This window comes from Calliphora vicina, chromosome X (genome assembly GCF_958450345.1).
Source record: "Calliphora vicina chromosome X, idCalVici1.1, whole genome shotgun sequence".
Classification (NCBI taxonomy): Eukaryota; Metazoa; Arthropoda; class Insecta; order Diptera; family Calliphoridae; genus Calliphora; species Calliphora vicina.
This window is the reverse complement of record NC_088785.1, coordinates 394,695-414,694: the sequence shown is the minus strand read 5'-3', so window position 1 is coordinate 414,694 and position 20,000 is coordinate 394,695. Positions and strand designations below refer to the sequence as shown.

The window sequence follows — 20,000 nt, the reverse complement described above, 5'->3', positions numbered from 1 at the left end:
CGAAGGTATCCTGAATCTTTCGCATTGTTAATCATATAAGTGCATATAATAAACATAAAGATCAATGATCAATATGCTATTATAAAATATAAATATTTAAGCACTATATATAATAAATCTATCAACACTTTATCAAATCAAAAGCATTTATTCGATATTAAAATGCAAGCAAAATAATTTGAATAAACTTAAGCAAATGATCTTATGATAAATATATTTATGTTAATAGATTACAATGTCCTTTATAGAAAAAATGCACACCATTATTATAATATTATAAATATTAAAATCATAAAGATGAATTTTCCATAACGGATATTCAGGTTCATCGGGCTTAACCTCTAAGCAGTTTCACGTACTATTTAACTCTCTATTCAGAGTTCTTTTCAACTTTCCCTCACGGTACTTGTTTACTATCGGTCTCATGGTTATATTTAGTTTTAGATGGAGTTTACCACCCACTTAGTGCTGCACTATCAAGCAACACGACTCTTTGGAAATGCCATCTAGTAATCATTAACGTTATACGGGCCTGGCACCCTCTTTGGGTAAATGGTCTCATTTAAGAAGGACTTAAATCGTTAATTTCTCATACTAGAAATTTGACATTCCATACACTGCATCTCACATTTGCCATAAAGACAAAGTGACTTAGTGCTGAACTATTTTCTTTTCGCTCGCCGCTACTAAGAAAATCCTTGTTAGTTTCTTTTCCTCCCCTCATTAATATGCTTAAATTCAGGGGGTAATCCCATATGAGTTGAGGTTGTAATAAAAAAATTTTTTAAATCATAAAATATCAAAACCACAAATAGAAATCATTTCTTTTATTTTCTGTTTAAATAAAAAATTCTTTTTAATAGAGAGGCAATCCTAGTTTCATAAAAAAATATTTTATGCTAGACCTTCCTCAATAAAAAAATGAATATAAAATATATAATATTAAATACTCTGATTTTATTCGTTAGAGGTTTTGTATCTTTAACTTTTAGTATTATGAATATAGTAGAATATCCAGTAATACAACATGTGCTTTTAAAAAATTTTACATATTAAATATATAAAAGATTTTTAAAGCAACTTATTTAGCATAGTCTTACAACCCTCAACCATATGTAGTCCAAGCAGCACTCTAATTATAAATTAAAGTACCTTACAGCATGGACTGCGATATGCGTTCAAAATGTCGATGTTCATGTGTCCTGCAGTTCACACGATGACGCACAGTTTGCTGCGTTCTTCATCGACCCATGAGCCAAGTGATCCACCGCTTAGAGTGATATATTTATTTTTGTTTAAATAGCAATTCATAAATTTGTTTATTGAAAGAAATCAAAAATACACCAAACCAAATTGGCATATATCAATTCCTTCAATAATATTTTTTTTAATTTTAAAACATACCACAAAGTTTGTTGCGAATATCTTAGTTCTTTTAGAAAGAACAATTTTTTTTAACTTGTATACAAGTACAACTATAATTGTGAGTTTAATTTTTATGCAATGTATGGATATACAATAAATTGTATTGCCAGTACACTAAAATGAATATATTATATATATTTCAAATATTCCCATCCAATGTATGATTTAAGTTCATAAATCAGTACATCTTTTTTTAATAAAAGAGAATAAAAGAAAATATATTATATATATATATATAATTTCCAACGACTTTTTTTATAATATTATTAAATATAATATTATTTTATTATTAAAGAGTTTTTCTTTCAATAACACTTTTAGTGTTTTTCTCTTTTTTTTTTATAAAAAAAAAATATTTAAATATTTTTAATTTTATTTTTATTAGCCTTTTTTTTTAAAGGGCATTATGTTTTTTTTTTTATTAATATTTTTTATATATAAATATATAAAAAAATTTTTTTTATCGGTTAGGAACACATTAATGATCCTTCCGCAGGTTCACCTACGGAAACCTTGTTACGACTTTTACTTCCTCTAAATAATCAAGTTCGGTCAACTTTTGCGAAACAACCGTAACACACAAGGCGTTACAGTGATCACGTCCGGAGACCTCACTAAATAATTCAATCGGTAGTAGCGACGGGCGGTGTGTACAAAGGGCAGGGACGTAATCAATGCGAGTTAATGACTCACACTTACTGGGAATTCCAAGTTCATGTGAACAGTTTCAGTTCACAATCCCAAGCATGAAAGTGGTTCAGCGGTTTACCCGGACCTCTCGGTCTAGGAAATACACGTTGATACTTTCATTGTAGCGCGCGTGCAGCCCAGGACATCTAAGGGCATCACAGACCTGTTATTGCTCAATCTCATTATTGCTAGACGCAATTTGTCCATTTAAGAAGCTAGTGTCCTTATAATGGGACAAACCAACAGGTACGGCTCCACTTTCATAAACACATTCAAACACTCACACATTTTACTGCACTCATGAATGAAGGCTACAAAAGCTTCAAACACCATAATCCTGAAAGCATCTATTTAATATATTTGAGTCTCGTTCGTTATCGGAATTAACCAGACAAATCACTCCACGAACTAAGAACGGCCATGCACCACCACCCATAGATTCGAGAAAGAGCTATCAATCTGTCTTACACACTTATGTTCGGACCTGGTAAGTTTTCCCGTGTTGAGTCAAATTAAGCCGCAGGCTCCACTCCTGGTGGTGCCCTTCCGTCAATTCCTTTAAGTTTCAGCTTTGCAACCATACTTCCCCCGGAGCCCAAAAGCTTTGGTTTCCCGGGAAGCGACTGAGAGAGCCATGATAGTAGCTACACCCAATTGCTAGCTGGCATCGTTTATGGTTAGAACTAGGGCGGTATCTGATCGCCTTCGAACCTCTAACTTTCGTTCTTGATTAATGAAAACATCTTTGGCAAATGCTTTCGCTTAAGTTAGTCTTACGACGGTCCAAGAATTTCACCTCTCGCGTCGTAATACTAATGCCCCCAAACTGCTTCTATTAATCATTACCTCTTGATCTAAAAACCAATGAAAGTAGAACAGAGGTCTTATTTCATTATTCCATGCACAAAATATTCAGGCATTTGGAGCCTGCTTTAAGCACTCTAATTTGTTCAAAGTAATTGTACCGGCCCACAACAACACTCGATGAAGAGCACTGAAGCAGGTTTAAATAGGAGGAATATGCACAAATACAAGTATTTAATACATATAAGAACTCCACCGGTAATACGCTTACATACATAAGGTACAGTACAAACTACAATTATAGTTGTACTACCCGTATGAAGCACAAGTTCAACTACGAACGTTTTAACCGCAACAACTTTAATATACGCTATTGGAGCTGGAGTTACCGCGGCTGCTGGCACCAGACTTGCCCTCCAATAGGTCCTTGTTAAAGGATTTAAAGTGTACTCATTCCAATTACAGGGCCTCTAATATGAGTCCTGTATTGTTATTTTTCGTCACTACCTCCCCGAGCTGGGAGTGGGTAATTTACGCGCCTGCTGCCTTCCTTAGATGTGGTAGCCGTTTCTCAGGCTCCCTCTCCGGAATCGAACCCTGATTCCCCGTTACCCGTTGCAACCATGGTAGTCCTAGATACTACCATCAAAAGTTGATAGGGCAGACATTTGAAAGATCTGTCGTCGGTACAAGACCATACGATCAGCAAGTTATCTAGAGTTCAACCATAATAACGATCTTGCGATCGCTTGGTTTTAGCCTAATAAAAGCATACGTCCCAAAGGTCCGTATTTATATTGCATGTATTAGCTCTAGAATTACCACAGTTATCCAAGTAACTGTTAACGATCTAAGGAACCATAACTGATATAATGAGCCTTTTGCGGTTTCACTTTTAATTCGTGTGTACTTAGACATGCATGGCTTAATCTTTGAGACAAGCATATAACTACTGGCAGGATCAACCAGAATAATGTTTTATTTATATTATTTGTTTTCAATTGGTTTTAGTTGAAAAGAAATTTAACGAAAATCAGCTTTTTATCGCGTCATATTCGTCATTCCAAATTCACTGTTCTTGATTTTTAAACAATATATTGTTCTATTATCATTTATTTCACATTGCATCATATAATATTTTTCAATATATATGATATTTTTTGATATGCAATTAAGAATTACATTTCATTCATATTTCATTTTTACATTTTATACATTTTTGAAAAACACCAAAAAATCTTCACCAAAAAAATCTTATATAAAAAAAACTAAGAAAATACTTATTTTTCTTTATTCGATTTTAACAAAATAAATTTACCAATGCAAATATTGAAATCCCCAAGAATATAAAAAAATTCTTGTTCTAGAGACCAAAGCATCATAAATAATTTTAGCACATTGAATAAAAATTAATTTTAATATTTCAATAAAGAAAAATTAAAATTATAAAAAAAAAATAAAATAAATAATTTTACACTAACGAATAACTATACAGTTCAATCAACAAACTAAAAAAATTTGTCGACAAACTTAAATAGATTCATCGTTAGCGGCAAATAAACTAAAAAAAGTTTTCATTGCTCTCCCCACACACAAAATACTATACCACATATATTCAACGCAAATAATAAAATAGATATTTAAAAACCTCAATACACAATATAAAAAAAAAACAAGCAAATAGTTCCAACATTCACGTTGTAACATTCTTGCACAATATCATCATTCGCATTCGATTTTCATTCTTAAATCAATTTTAACACACCGTATATTAGTATTTTTGATGTTTTGTGTGAATATTTAGTATCTCTGCATTTTATGTCAAGAGTATATAGAGATAGTTACATACAACTTCCCCGCCAATTTCGTTTTCCGAAACTTTAAAATTGTATATCTTGAGTTCTAAGCAACTTTTTTGAAATTTTCTTTTTGATTATGAATCGTACGAATTATTACTAATTTTTGGATAAAAAAAATTTTTAAATTTTCTAAAATTGTAGATTTTTTTTTTTTGAAATTTCAAAATTTCAAAATTTCTATTTCCCTAACTTACAAAAGTAAGAAAAATTAAAATAAAATTTTATCGATTTTGATAATTTTTTTAAGAAATTTCATACAATATGAACTAATATCAACATCTAAATAGATTTTCTTTTCAAATTGTTCAATATTTCAAAATAAAAAATTTTCGATTTTTTCAAAAATTTTATTATTTTATGAAATATTTCCTTAAATTGTAAAAATTTGTATGAAAAATATACTTTTCTTTATTATTTTTGGGATTTTGTATGAAAATCATTATAGATTTTAGTCCACATTTTTTTCAATTTATAACATTTAACTAATAAATAGTATTATTTTCACAAATTTAACAAATTTGTATAAAAATTTAACTTTTCTTTATTATTTTTGGTACTATTATAAAGGAAAATCATTATAGATTTTATTAAATCCACAATACATTTTATATTTTGTTTTGTTTTGTGTAGTAGTATTGTTATTATTAGTAGAGGAGTAAAACTAAATAATTTTAATACATACATCCATCCATCTATACATTCATCTCATTAGCAAACAACATTTTTGTGTATAAGTAATAGAGTAGAGTAGAGTAAAACTAAATAATTTTAATACATCTATCATCAGCAAACAAGGGACAGTATAATTTTCCTAGGGACAGTAGGAAACTCGTTAATCCATTCATATGTGTCACTAATTAGATGACGAGAACTTTGTCTACCTAATGACGTTAATATTTAATTCCGCCGTTCAACCGCGCTTACAGTATCACATTTTTGTGTAAGCATTAGAGTAAAACTACTCTATCGTTATTTTTATCGCTTAATAATGATGTGTGAGCCAATATTTTTTCTTTTTTCACAATGATGTGGCGATGAGAGCCAACATTTTTTTTAAATAAATTTTTCTACTTTGAAATTAGAATGAAACTACTCAGTATTTTTCTTTTTTTTACTTCATAATGATAGGATGAGCCAATATTTTATTATTTTCTTCACAATAATGTGATGAGCCAATATTTTATTAAATTTTTTCATAATGATGTGGTGATGAGAGTCAACATTTTTTTTTTAAATATAGGGACAGTAGGAATCTCGTTAATCCATTCATATGCATCACTAATTCGATGATGAGGACTTTGTCTAACTTAAGACCTTAATATTTAATGCCGCCGTTCAACAGCGCTTACTGAAATTTCTTCACATTGACAACATTCAGAGCACTGGACAGAATCAAATTTTTGTCAGCATTAGAGTAAAACTACTTTGTATTTTTTCATTGTCGCTTAATAATGACATAGCGGAGCCATCATTTTTTTTTTTTGTAATAAATTTTAGAGTAAAACTACTTTGTATTTTTTCATTATCGCTTAATAATGATGAACTGAGCCATCATTTTTTTTTTTTTGTAATAAATTTTAGAGTAAAACTACTTTGTATTTTTTCATTATCGCTTAATAATGATGAACTGAGCCATCATTTTTTTTTTTTGTAATAAATTTTTTCATCTCATCAACCACGCTTACTCGAATTTCTTCACATTGACATTCAGAGCACTTGGCAGAATGAAATTTTTCAAAACATTGTTAAGAAAAATATTTATTATTTAGTTAATTTCTTTTCACACATTCAATTTTCAAAATATTCTTATTTATTATTTGTATAATAAAGAATCTAGTGTTTAATCCATTCAATATCAAAACATCATGAGCTGCTTACTCGATTTTGTTAACATTAGAGTAAAACTAGTTAAACCATTCATATTCATCATCACTATTTGTATGACGAGGTATTTGGCTACCTTATGATCTTAATATTTGCTACAGCCGTTTAAAAAACAAATAATGGCTCAGTACCTCATTATTAAGCGACAATGAAAAAATTCAAAGTAGTTTTACTCTAAAATTTATTTATGGGCAGAATGAAATTTTTCAAAACATTGTTAAGAAAAATATTTTTATTATTTAGTTAATTTCTTTTCACACATTCAATTTTCAAAATATTCTTATTTATTATTTGTATAATAAAGAATCTAGTGTTTAATCCATTCAATATCAAAACATCATGAGCTGCTTACTCGATTTTGTTAACATTAGAGTAAAACTAGTTAAACCATTCATATTCATCATCACTATTTGTATAATGACGAGGTATTTGGCTACCTTATGATCTTAATATTTAATACAGCCGTTTAAACGCGCTTACTCGAATTTCTTCACATTGACATTCAGAGCACTTGGCAGAATGAAATTTTTCAAAACATTGTTAAGAAAAATATTTATTATTTAGTTAATTTCTTTTCACACATTCAATTTTCAAAATATTCTCATTTATTATTTGTATAATAAATAATCTAGTGTTTAATCCATTCAATATCAAAACATCATGAGCTGCTTACTCGATTTTGTTAAAATTAGAGTAAAACTAGTTAAACCATTCATATTCATCATCACTATTTGTATGACGAGGTATTTGGCTACCTCCTTATGATCTTAATATTTAATACAGCCGTTTAAACGCGCTTACTCGAATTTCTTCACATTGACATTCAGAGCACTTGGCAGAATGAAATTTTTCAAAACATTGTTAAGAAAAATATTTTTATTATTTAGTTAATTTCTTTTCACACATTCAATTTTCAAAATATTCTTATTTATTATTTGTATAATAAAGAATCTAGAGTTTAATCCATTCAATATCAAAACATCACGAGCAGCTTACTCGATTTTGTTAACATAGAGTAAAACTAGTTAATCCATTCATATTCATCACTATTTGTATGACGAGGTAGTATTTGGCTACCTCTCTCTTATGATCTTAATATTTAATACAGCCGTTTAAACGCGCTTACTCGAATTTCTTCACATTGACATTCAGAGCACTGGGCAGAATAAAATTTTTCAAAACATTGTTAAGAAAAATATTTTTATTATTTAGTTAATTTCTTTTCACACATTCAATTTTCAAAATATTCTTATTTATTATTTGTATAATTATAAAGAATCTAGAGTTTAATCCATTCAATATCAAAACATCATGAGTTGCTTACTCGATTTTGTTAACTTTAGAGTAAAACTACTCTGTCTATAAAAAAATAAACAGATTTGAAAAAGTCTTTTATTATTTTTTTTATGAGACCGAAAACACATATAAATAAATAAATGATATGCAATCACATGATGAGAGATTCGAAAAAATCTTTTATTTTCTTATATATTATATATAATGGTTAATATTATTATTCACTTTATAATATATATTATATATATATTTATTTATTAATGCCCGCGCTTTATTATATATTTACTATATATAAACATTTCATGTATATTTATATATTAATAAACAACATAATAATACATGAAAGGACTTATTATTCTTTTGATTATTATATACATTTTTATATATAATAAATATAATATTTTATTTAATATTATATATATATAATATAACAACATCTATTTAATATTTTCATTTATATGATGCTTTTTCTATTATTATATTTATTATATCTCCAACCCACCACCACCACCACCATCATTGTTATAATATAATAAATATAATATTACTTTTTTCTTTAATTATTATATATAATTAATTTAAAACTATATTAATAATATAAAACCATTATATAATCTTTTCATGTATAATGCGCGCCTTTTATTTTATTATATTTACTATATAAATAATAAATATAATACTACTTCTTCTTTTCTTGATTATTATATTATAATAATAATGTTTTATTTAATACTATATAAATAACATATATAATATTTGTATGTATAATGTTTTTTTCTTATTACATTTACTATATATATATATTAAAACATATATATAATAAATATAAGTAAACGACTTGACTTCTTGATAGGGAGAAGAGCCGATAATAATGATATTAATAAATAAAATGCTTTTATTTAAAAATAATACAAAAAAAAAAAAAAAAAATTCAATTAATGAAATTTATGATATTTAGAGATTACACATACAACTTTTATGTATTATATATATTTTTTATAATATTATTATTATGATATATATAATTTAATGAATGTGTAAAAGAGCGATATAGTAGAACCGTATTGTAAAATACAGAACATAACACACATATCACAACACAACACATTCATCAAAAATATAATATATATAATTATATATATATATTATATTACAAATAAATTGATCGAATCGTCAAGCTAAGGATGAGCTTCAGTGGATCGCAGTATGGCAGCTGCTCTACCACTTACAACACCTTGCCCGTTACAAAAGTCGTTTACAATTGATTCTAGGCATTGTCATTATATTAAATAATGTTTTTATAAGTAACTAGCGCGGCGTACAGGTGATAATATCCTCCTGCACTTGCTATGTTACAAATAACATTGGCATCACAATCCATTGTCGTTTACCAAAGGCAAACTTTAAATGGTTTAAGAGCCATACAATGCAATTGCCCCATTTTTATCATTGCAGTCCAGCTTGGATACGACCTTAGAGGCGTTCAGGCATAATCCAACGGACGTAGCGTCATACCACTGTTCGCTCGAACAAGTATTGTGCCATAGGTCCGTACCTGCGGTTCCTCTCGTACTACGCAGGAATGCTGTCGCAACAACATATTGTCATTAGTAGGGTAAAACTAACCTGTCTCACGACGGTCTAAACCCAGCTCACGTTCCCTTGCATGGGTGAACAATCCAACGCTTGGTGAATTTTGCTTCACAATGATAGGAAGAGCCGACATCGAAGGATCAAAAAGCGACGTCGCTATGAACGCTTGGCCGCCACAAGCCAGTTATCCCTGTGGTAACTTTTCTGACACCTCTTGTTAAAAACTCCTTAAACCAAAAGGATCGATAGGCCGAGCTTTTGCTGTCCCTGTGTGTACTGAACACCGAGATCAAGTCAGCATTTGCCCTTTTGCTCTATGTGTGGTTTCTGTCCGCACTGAGCTGGCCTTGGGACACCTCCGTTATTATTTGAGAGATGTACCGCCCCAGCCAAACTCCCTACCTGGAAATGTCCTTGAATTGGATCATACCTGAGTATTAGGAGTTATACCAAATTTTAAATATTGACAATAGCACCGAAATGCCATTATCTCATCAGAATTTGTTTACAATTATATAACAAACTCTTAGTACTTTGATCTAGAAGCTTGCATCATAACCCAATACCATAAGATATATAAATATATCCGTATAATGGCTAAGAAATGATACACGTTCCATTTAATCAAGTAAGTAAGGAAACAATAAGAGTAGTGGTATTTCATTGGTGATAAAAGCCCCGAAAGACTAAAATCTCCCACTTATTCTACACCTCTTATGTCTCCTTACACTGCCAGATTAGAGTCAAGCTCAACAGGGTCTTCTTTCCCCGCTAATTATTCCAAGCCCGTTCCCTTGGCTGTGGTTTCGCTAGATAGTAGATAGGGACAGATATGTCCAGGTTTTACGTGAGTACCTGCCGCAAAGGCCCAAACTCACGGTGCTCTTAACACCGGGCAGAAACAATGCGTCCACCTACGCCCCCATGCACAGCAAAAAGCCATACACGAGTACCAATTTGAAATTATGTATTTGGACATAACCTCCCCCTTGGTGAGGAGCGGAGCACTATCTAAAACTCCTTCCGTTCTATGGGTCACGGCACCCGGTTGCAATGCAACTCCACACCGAGCTTGCGCTCTACCCGCGATTTGGGTCTAAACCACAGCCACCACGAAGCTCCCCGAAGGGCCGCACCAACTGTCAGGCTGGAACCGAAGTTCCAGGGGCTCCTGACACCCGTGGTACCAGAATTAAGCCTCCGGTCAGGCCTCGTAGCCGAAGCTACTACCAAGTAGAACTCCAAATAGTTCGGGACTGGTCACCCAACAGCAACGACACAGCAAACATACATCAACATAAAGAGACAAAGAACAACACAAGACGCCACACACTGAACAGCCGCTCTCACGAGCGACGCTTTGTGCCACATGGTGCGACACCAGCAAGGGACGACACGAACAAACGATTGCAACAATAGACAAAGCTCCCTCACGGGTAGCCTTCACATCACAACGCGCGAGTCAAGAACAGGTAGCAGCAAACAGCAAAACAGCAGGGAGAGGTGCGAGACGGTGCACTGCTGGGAGGGACAGATAACGCGTATCAGCCCCCACCAACGAATATACCCATATTTGCAAACCGGGCCAGGCGATGTACAATACCTGTGCGAAGGCACATTGGCAGTTGAGCACCACCACGAATGATTACATCAGAGGTCACCTCCACTAACGTACAGTCCTCCTACGATTGAATACGCCCCTTGCGTATTCACCTAACCTTCTAAACGTCCGACTGTCCTCTAAAGCCCTACTACAATCCCATCCCCCCTCTGAATGATAGATCCCCATATCATCCAGACTCCTAATATCACTATAAAGTGAACACCCCGTAAGTACATGTAACCAGTCCTCCGTCCCTTGTCCACAACTACAGTCCGGCGAATCTGACAGACCCCTTTTATGCAAAAATGCATTCAAGGAGCCATGTCCGGTCAGTATAAAACCCAAACTCAAGCCAAAGCCAAAGTTCGGGCGTTCCCTAACAAATGTAGCGTCCCGTATAAACTCGTGAGTGACCCGCCCGTTGTTGCTGTTCGTCCAGCGTGAACGCCATCTTGAAACAAGATGATCGTCCAGCAGGAGTTTCGTCCGTCTTGAGTCCAACCCTACCACGTCAGAAGCCGAAATCCAGTCATGACTAAGAAGTGGCAGTCCCTTCTTGACCTTAAAAGCAATACCACGCCGTATTACTTCCAAGTCAAGGGGAGCCGCACCCAGCAGGACCTGAAGAGCATCCGTCGAGACCGTATGGCAAACTGGCATGCAAGCCAGCATTGCAACTCTCTGACAAGTCAATGACTTTTTGCGGCCCACAACAGACATAACCGTTTCGTACCATACGGATGAGCCAAACGTTGCACAAGCAACGAAAAGTCCACCATATATGGTACGCACAGCACGCCTGCCAAGACCCCAGTCACTTCTAAGGATGCGTCTGATACAACTTGCAACGACAGTCAGCTTTTCTCGAACCACAGAGAGATGAGCGAAGAAGCTCATTCTCTCACCCATCGTAATTCCCAGATACTTGACCTGGGTCACGTATCTGAGAAAAACGTCACCAGATCGAACTGACGGGGAACGAGTCCGCGATAAGATGCCTTTCAGCATCATCATCACGGTTTTCTCCCTCGACACTTCAACACCGACACTGTTCCCCCACTCATTGACCTCACGCATGGCCTGCTCACCTCTTCTCTCCAGCTCAGCACGAGACTGACCTTCGATTAAGATGAGCAAGTCATCCGCGTAAGCACAGAGTCGGCAAGACGCCGCCAGAGACCTCAACAAGGGATCCATCATTAGGTTCCAAATAAATGGACCACAGATAGACCCCTGAGGGCAGCCCCTGGCAACATCCCTGCAAACAGTATCGTTGGCGCCTACCACAAAAGCTTTCCTGCCGCTGAAGTAACTACTCCATAGGGAGAGCTCTCGACAGCCAACTAAACGCAGTCTATCAAGAACCTCTCTCCAAGAGAGATAATCAAACGCACCCTTAAAATCAACAAATATGCCAAGGACATATTTGCTTGCAGAGTTTACAACGCTAGACTTGACATGGTGCCACGCGTCCTCAACAGATTTCCCCTCTTTAAATCCGAACTGAAACTCAGAAGCCACCTCATTGTAGGACTCCCTCAGTCTATATACCATCATCCTTTCCAGCACTTTTCCAAGTACCGGAAGGAGGCTGATACCCCGATATGAGCGTGGATCACTCCTCACTTTATCGGGCGACTTCAGGAGCACCACAACTTTAGCCTGCTTCCAAGCCTCAGGGAAATAGCCCTCACTGATACACCTCCCAAAGACTGACTCCAGATATTCCGGTATGGCCTTCCAGATGCTTTTACACATCTCTCCAGTCATACCATCAATACCCGGAGATTTCCTACTTTTGACTCGGTATATGCTATCATCAACTTCCATTCTTTCCAGTGGCGGAGGACTAATCATCTCCCCATAGGGAAGATGATCAGCCGATTCCGCCCCCGGAAAGAAAGTCTCAAGCAAGGCGTCCGTGCACTGTCTCCACGTCAGCAACGTTGTGTTACCAACCCGAAGACCCGACAAGTCCGCCTGTTGCCGTCTACCCCTAAGGATACGGTAAACCTTACCCCAGGGGTCATCCCTGTTGTCCTGTACGAAAGTACGCCACTCGTCCTCCTTCACACTCACGATTCTGTCCTTGTAGACTCTCAAGGCAGCCAGATAGTCAGCTTTTCGCTGCACCAGATCTTCTGCATTAGAGCGCCTTCCCCTCTGGAATCGCTTCCTGAGACGACGAACGCTCCTCCGCATCAGATCCAGCTCGCGAGTCCACCACCTGACCCCTCCCTGACGAGTCTTGCGACAACGACCAAGGAGAGTATCATTAGTGGTACACATCCACCGATCTATCAGGCTGACTTGACTGTCAATAGTAAGTGCCCTAAAGTCGTCAATTGGAACATCCAACGTTGCCCACCGAAATGCGTCAGCATAGTTATCCCAATTGACGTCGCGTAGTTTCCACTTGCGTGGTAGGTACGTCCCGTCCGTTGCCCGTTGGTGGGAGACCACAATCTCAATGAGACTATGATCACTCACACCAAAGTCATCCCTAATCTTCCAGCTAAAACGGTATTCTGTCATTGCCCCCATATTGGCTAACGTCACGTCAATGTCACTACATCCCCTTGGACCATCAAAAGTGTACATCTCACTAGGCTCATTGAGGACAATGAGCCGCTTTGTGACCAGCCATTCACTAAGCATGACACCTCGCAAGTAGTTCTGATGAGCAGAAGTATTCCCGCCCATCTTAGAGAACCACATGCGAGAGCATGCATTTGCGTCTAAACCAAGGATTATAGGTGAACTACTATCCAGTAGTAGTACCGAATCCATGTACCCTAAATAGGGTTCAAGAGGCCCCCCAAACCTACAGTAGATGCTTGTCAGTAGCATTCTACCAAAACCGCCCTCTACGCTAACGCAGACTCCCCAATCACTCCTACTCATAACCGTACAGTCAATGTAACTGTCCTTAATTATAATAGCGGCGTTGCCCCCCAAGTCCGTAAACGCGCGCATACCCCCCGGCAAACCCCTGATGTGACCATCCGTGACATACGGCTCCTGCACGAGTGCAAAAGTCGCATTCAGGTTGTACATCGCTTGACCTAGTTCGCAAATCACCGAATATGCCCGCTGGCAGTTAAGCTGCAAAATTTTCATATCCGTACCCTCCATATTAATGGCGTGCGTTCGCCTTGGCGACAATGGCGCTGTAAACTGGGCAGGCTGCAGACATCATTAGATGCCCAGCCGGAAGCCCCTTAAAGGCACAGTTCCTGCATCTAACTTCATTCTGGCAGCGTGAGGCTAAGTGGCCGGCCGTGCCACATAAGCGACAGACATCAGTGTCCATCCTGCAGTCCCGTACCATGTGGTCGAAACCCAGGCATCTAAAGCAGCTGGGGACTGCGTCGTGCTGTCGTACCGTAAACGAAAACCACTTTATGTAGCACCTACCAACGTCGAGCATATGCTGCAAAGTACCAGCGTTGCCCTCAAGGACGACATTTACTGGACCGCCACTCGCCTTCCAAGGACCAGTCACCAGACGAACGCTCCGCTTAAAGACCTCCTCGGACATCTTCTGCTTGAGATTCATCTCGTACAGCTCCGTCATAAATTCATCCGGGGTAATCTCCGGATGAACTCGCTGTACGACGATCTTCGGTCCGAGCTTGTCTCTCACCGACACCTCCAACCCAACCTCACCGAACTTGGCATTCTTCGCCACCTTCTCCCTCTCAGCTACCGACGGGGTCCGAATGACCGCTCCGCCATCGCGCATAGGCCGCAAAGTGTGGACGCGAACACCCAACGTAGGGCCAACCTCCTTCTGGACCTTCTCCACTATCTCCTTAGACGAGACGCCCTTCTTTCCCTTGACCACCACCGACCACGTCTCTACAGGCTTTGGAACAGCAGCCACCGGAGCATCAACAGCAGCCACACCGCCACGCCTGTTAATCACCGGAGCTGGAGGTGGCATGGAAGCCCTAAAGGCCGCCGGCTGCACACCACCCATTTTACCCTCATACACCTCAAGACGCCCCTTCAGCCGCTCATTTTCCGCCACCAGACCAAAAAGCAACAGCTCGTACTTGGATGAGTGTTCCATAACCGTCTTAGCCAGCTCAGAACCAACGCCGTCAGCCATCACCAACCCCATCAAGGCCGCAGTCACGGCCTTCATCTGACCGACTACACCAGTGTCCATAAGTGGTTGTGGCCTCTTACGTCCACGCATCCTCTTGAGGCTAGCACCAGATGTAACATCCGACACCTCCATAGCATCATCGGCAGGAGCAGCATCAGCAGCACGTTTGACCTTAGGAGAACCAACCTTGAAACGCTTAGCTTCCTCCTCCATCTCTGTGCTCGACAGCTCACTCTCAGTATGTCGAACAATACGTACGCATGCCGGCTTCAACACCTTCTCACCGCCATCAGTCGTAGTCATGTCCGACGCATCACCCTTCGCTTTCGGCTTTTCGCCCTTCTTCTTGCCCGCAGGCGGCATGTCTAACTATTCAATACCAAAAACTGTCGAAAGTAACTCAAAAAACAGTATACTCACGAAAAGAGAACAATCAGAAAAAATTTCCAATTTCCAGGAACCCCCTACTATCCGTCAGCAAAAAATGTGAATTGCCCTAATAGCCAAGACACCAAAACACAAAGTAGCACGGACACACACCACTTAGTGGAGACACACACCACTTAGCGGAGACACAAACCGGAAATGGTCGAACCAAAACCGGAAGTGCACTGCGTTACCGACCGGAAGGAACCGTATTACCAATGCAGTTTTTGCACTGCCTTACCAATGCGGTTTTATCCGTCCCGTGAACTTACCGACCGAACCGTATTACCGACACTGCCTTACCGACCGAACCGTTTTACCAACACTGCCTTACCGACACTGCCTTACCCGAACCGTGTTACCCGTGAACTGCCTTACCAGTTACACTAGTGGCAGCACCGACACACTCACCCGCCGTATGGCAACACTAAAAACTGCCGCCGGAGTTTGGCCTTGAGACACCTTGTCAGCGGAGTCTCAACTTTTTATTACACACACACACACTATGTATAATAATACACACGTTTCAGTTTCTGTCTACCGATTTTTAATCTGCCTATATCTTAGGCATCCGCCAACCGATTCACAAAATTTCACTATCTCCCGAATCTATTGAGTCCAAGTTTCAAAATCCACTATCGCTCTTTTTAATATTCGCACTATAACACTTTAAATTTACGTACCGAAAATCCGCTTATAAAAACACGTCTGATCAGCTCAACGTACAACGCACAAGTGTGAGTAGATAGGGACAGTAGGAATCTCGTTAATCCATTCATGCGCGTCACTAATTAGATGACGAGGCATTTGGCTACCTTAAGAGAGTCATAGTTACTCCCGCCGTTTACCCGCGCTTACTTGAATTTCTTCACTTTGACATTCAGAGCACTGGGCAGAAATCACATTGTGTCAACACCCGCTAGGGCCATCACAATGCTTTGTTTTAATTAGACAGTCGGATTCCCCAAGTCCGTGCCAGTTCTGAATTGATTGTTAATTGATAGTCGTTATAATTTAAAAGGAATATATCTTGCGATAATTCCCTAAAAATTTTAGCAAGAAAGTTCCACAATTGGCTACGTAACTACTATCCGGGGAACAAGATCCGAGAATCTCTATTTACCCAGAACGAGTACATAAACCATGTTATTGCTTCCCAATCAAGCCCGACTATCTCAATCTTCAGAGCCAATCCTTATCCCGAAGTTACGGATCTAATTTGCCGACTTCCCTTACCTACATTATTCTATCGACTAGAGACTCTTCACCTTGGAGACCAGCTGCGGATATTGGTACGGCCTGTTGAGAAGTTTGCGTGACCCCACCATAAATTTTCAAGGTCCGAGGAGAAAATATCGACACAACAGTAAATGTCATGCTCTTCTAGTCCATCTACCATATCTCTCTTCGAAAGACTTCCATGGTAGTACGACTATAAAACAGAAAAGAAAACTCTTCCGATACCTCTCGACGGCTTCTTTATGGTCGTTCCTGTTGCCAGGATGAGCACAAGGCCCATATTTAATAACAAACGGATACTCAACAGGTTACGGAATTGGAACCGTATTCCCTTTCGTTCAAAATTATTCAAGTGTTTAATTACTAAGCAATTTTACTTCCTTTTCATTATAACTTGAAAATTTTCGGCTTTCGCCTTAAACTTAGGACCGACTAACTCGTGATCAACCACTGTTCACACGAAACCCTTCTCCACTTCAGTCCTCCAAGGTCTCATTCGATTATTTGCTACTACCACCAAGATCTGTACCAATGGCAGCTCCATGCAGGCTTACGCCAAACACTTCTATGCTCACCATTGTACCCTCCTACTCACTAAAGTTTCAAAGTTTATAATCCAACCGAAATTGAACATAAACCATTTACTTTAGCGGTAATGTATAGGTATACAACTTAAGCGCCATCCATTTTAAGGGCTAGTTGCTTCGGCAGGTGAGTTGTTACACACTCCTTAGCGGATTACGACTTCCATGTCCACCGTCCTGCTGTTTTAAGCAACCAACGCCTTTCATGGTATCTGCATGAGTTGTTAATTTGGGCACCGTAACATTACGTTTGGTTCATCCCACAGCGCCAGTTCTGCTTACCAAAAGTGGCCCACTGGGCACATTATATCACAACCACTACCTTCATACCAAGAAAGGTGAGGTTCTTACCCATTTAAAGTTTGAGAATAGGTTAAGATCGTTTCGACCCTAAGGCCTCTAATCATTCGCTTTACCAGATAAGATTATTTTACATAATTTTTAAATGCACCAGCTATCCTGAGGGAAACTTCGGAGGGAACCAGCTACTAGATGGTTCGATTGGTCTTTCGCCCCTATACTCAATTCTGACAATCGATTTGCACGTCAGAACTGTTTCGGTCTTCCATCAGGGTTTCCCCTGACTTCAACCTGATCAAGTATAGTTCACCATCTTTCGGGTCACAGCATATATGCTCAAGGTACGCTCTAGTTAGAGGTATAAATAATATAAATACTATTATACATAACTGTATAGAACGCCCCGGGATTGAATTAATAGACTATAAATAGGCTAAAAACTAATCCCATTAAATTAAGTTATGTTAATTACGCTATTAGGTTTTTATTCCCAATAACTTGCAAATATGTTAGACTCCTTGGTCCGTGTTTCAAGACGGGTCCCGAAGGTATCCTGAATCTTTCGCATTGTTAATCATATAAGTGCATATAATAAACATAAAGATCAATGATCAATATGCTATTATAAAATATAAATATTTAAGCACTATATATAATAAATCTATCAACACTTTATCAAATCAAAAGCATTTATTCGATATTAAAATGCAAGCAAAATAATTTGAATAAACTTAAGCAAATGATCTTATGATAAATATATTTATGTTAATAGATTACAATGTCCTTTATAGAAAAAATGCACACCATTATTATAATATTATAAATATTAAAATCATAAAGATGAATTTTCCATAACGGATATTCAGGTTCATCGGGCTTAACCTCTAAGCAGTTTCACGTACTATTTAACTCTCTATTCAGAGTTCTTTTCAACTTTCCCTCACGGTACTTGTTTACTATCGGTCTCATGGTTATATTTAGTTTTAGATGGAGTTTACCACCCACTTAGTGCTGCACTATCAAGCAACACGACTCTTTGGAAATGCCATCTAGTAATCATTAACGTTATACGGGCCTGGCACCCTCTTTGGGTAAATGGTCTCATTTAAGAAGGACTTAAATCGTTAATTTCTCATACTAGAAATTTGACATTCCATACACTGCATCTCACATTTGCCATAAAGACAAAGTGACTTAGTGCTGAACTATTTTCTTTTCGCTCGCCGCTACTAAGAAAATCCTTGTTAGTTTCTTTTCCTCCCCTCATTAATATGCTTAAATTCAGGGGGTAATCCCATATGAGTTGAGGTTGTAATAAAAAAATTTTTTAAATCATAAAATATCAAAACCACAAATAGAAATCATTTCTTTTATTTTCTGTTTAAATAAAAAATTCTTTTTAATAGAGAGGCAATCCTAGTTTCATAAAAAAATATTTTATGCTAGACCTTCCTCAATAAAAAAATGAATATAAAATATATAATATTAAATACTCTGATTTTATTCGTTAGAGGTTTTGTATCTTTAACTTTTAGTATTATGAATATAGTAGAATATCCAGTAATACAACATGTGCTTTTAAAAAATTTTACATATTAAATATATAAAAGATTTTTAAAGCAACTTATTTAGCATAGTCTTACAACCCTCAACCATATGTAGTCCAAGCAGCACTCTAATTATAAATTAAAGTACCTTACAGCATGGACTGCGATATGCGTTCAAAATGTCGATGTTCATGTGTCCTGCAGTTCACACGATGACGCACAGTTTGCTGCGTTCTTCATCGACCCATGAGCCAAGTGATCCACCGCTTAGAGTGATATATTTATTTTTGTTTAAATAGCAATTCATAAATTTGTTTATTGAAAGAAATCAAAAATACACCAAACCAAATTGGCATATATCAATTCCTTCAATAATATTTTTTTTAATTTTAAAACATACCACAAAGTTTGTTGCGAATATCTTAGTTCTTTTAGAAAGAACAATTTTTTTTAACTTGTATACAAGTACAACTATAATTGTGAGTTTAATTTTTATGCAATGTATGGATATACAATAAATTGTATTGCCAGTACACTAAAATGAATATATTATATATATTTCAAATATTCCCATCCAATGTATGATTTAAGTTCATAAATCAGTACATCTTTTTTTAATAAAAGAGAATAAAAGAA

At 36.9% G+C, this 20,000-nt stretch overlaps 4 non-coding genes and 1 pseudogene across 4 annotated transcripts in view; all 5 read right to left on the bottom strand.

The window, feature by feature from the left end:
- Positions 1–769, bottom strand: part of LOC135962917 (large subunit ribosomal RNA) — a 3,938-nt gene extending 3,169 nt beyond the window's left edge. The window contains exon 1 of the ribosomal RNA XR_010576756.1: positions 1–769. This exon is cut by the window's left edge and continues 3,169 nt beyond it. This is a non-coding gene — a ribosomal RNA (large subunit ribosomal RNA).
- Positions 770–1,099: 330 nt separating this feature from the next.
- Positions 1,100–1,279, bottom strand: LOC135962968 (5.8S ribosomal RNA). Its single transcript, XR_010576779.1, has one exon. It is a non-coding gene; the product is annotated as a 5.8S ribosomal RNA (ribosomal RNA).
- Positions 1,280–1,904: 625 nt separating this feature from the next.
- On the bottom strand, positions 1,905–3,891 carry LOC135962882 (small subunit ribosomal RNA). The gene has a single exon (XR_010576724.1). It is a non-coding gene; the product is annotated as a small subunit ribosomal RNA (ribosomal RNA).
- Positions 3,892–16,398: 12,507 nt separating this feature from the next.
- Positions 16,399–19,129, bottom strand: LOC135962951 (large subunit ribosomal RNA; annotated as a pseudogene).
- A 330-nt stretch (positions 19,130–19,459) lies between these two features.
- On the bottom strand, positions 19,460–19,639 carry LOC135962967 (5.8S ribosomal RNA). Its single transcript, XR_010576778.1, has one exon. It is a non-coding gene; the product is annotated as a 5.8S ribosomal RNA (ribosomal RNA).
- Between the last annotated feature and the right edge of the window lie 361 nt (positions 19,640–20,000).